Below are 1,390 nucleotides of genomic sequence, written 5' to 3'. Positions count from 1 at the left end.
TTTACTATTAATAAATCCTACAGAGATTTATTTTAAAATGATTTTTGGTATGCACGCAATTTTAGCACTTATTAAAGATGTAAGGAAATCTGCAATCAAATGAGATAGACATGCTTGTTTATTTTTAAATAAGGAGTTAAATCTTGAGCCAGGTGTGGTGGCAAGCCCAGTCCTTGGGAGGTAGAGGTAAGAGGATCAGGAGTTCAAGCCACCCTCAACTACAGCGAGAGTGTGAAGCCAGCCTGGGCTCCAAGAGACACTGTTTCAACCCTTCCCCCACACCCCAAAACAGTACTAAATCTTTTTTTTCAAGTCATAACCAGTTTTATTGCAAAAGGACCCTGTACATTTATCAATTCTAGTACCTTAATAGCTACCCAACAAGTCATTAACATACAGAAACATGCATCATGAGAAGCAAGTACTATCACCCATCCCTTCTGCACATCGGCAACTTGTCACTCCTGAGCCGCAGCGCCCACAGCACTGAGGTCTGTGAACAGTCACTCTCCCCATTCATCCTGAGTGAAAGATGGAATGACTTAAGTACAAATGCAACATATTATAAACAATTTCTTACAAAAAAGTCACAAATTAAACCAAAGTATTTTACAGAATTTACTACAAAATGCCATAAAAACCGCCTCGACTTAAGCTCCCCCCCCCCCCAATCCGTTGAGCCAACTGGATGTCTTTGGGCATGATGGCGACTCTCTTGGCGTGGATGGCACACAGATCAACCCCACCAGGTACGCTTCACTGGCCTCCTGAAGGGCACCGATGGCGGCACTCTGAAACCTCAGGTCGGCCTTGAAGTCCTGGGCGATCTCCCTCACCAACCTCTGGAAGGGCAGCTTCCGGATGAGCAGCTCAGTCGACTTCTGGTAGCATCGGATCTCTCGCAGAGCCACGGTCCCGGGCCTGTAGCGGTGCGGCTTCTTCACCCCGCCGGTAGAGGGCGCGCTTTTCCGGGCCGCCTTGGTGGCCAGCTGCTTGCGGGGCGCTTTCCCCCTGGTCGACTTCCTAGCGGTCTGCTTGGTTCGGGCCATTTTCTTTCACCCAAAGCCGGAGTCTGAGGCCCGTGCTGGGACCGCTGCGCTGCTGTGAGCTCGCAAACGGGAGCCGCGATCGGCGACAGGAACAGAAGATCTACCTCCAACGAACGACCAAACCGCTCTGCCAGTACTAAATCTTAGTTATTTGGGATCACACAGTGCAGAGCCTGTCTGATGTATTTCCGAGTTGATCGATGTTTAAATTGTCCACCTGTCGATGCTGAGATGCTGTTTTATAGAGAGAACAAAATGACAGAAGCATGTTTATGGCCATTTCAGACACTGTTGGAAATTCTATCTTAACCCCAAGTCAAAAGATTCATTTAATGATTTTT

General features: G+C 47.8%; 1 pseudogene; it reads right to left on the bottom strand.

The window, feature by feature from the left end:
- Nucleotides 1-621: 621 nt before the first annotated feature.
- LOC142853548 (histone H3.3A-like) lies at nucleotides 622-1,175 on the bottom strand (annotated as a pseudogene).
- Between the last annotated feature and the right edge of the window lie 215 nt (nucleotides 1,176-1,390).

The sequence above is a fragment of the Microtus pennsylvanicus genome, chromosome 7 (genome assembly GCF_037038515.1).
Source record: "Microtus pennsylvanicus isolate mMicPen1 chromosome 7, mMicPen1.hap1, whole genome shotgun sequence".
Lineage (NCBI taxonomy): Eukaryota > Metazoa > Chordata > Mammalia > Rodentia > Cricetidae > Microtus > Microtus pennsylvanicus.
This window is presented reverse-complemented; position numbering and strand designations above follow the sequence as displayed.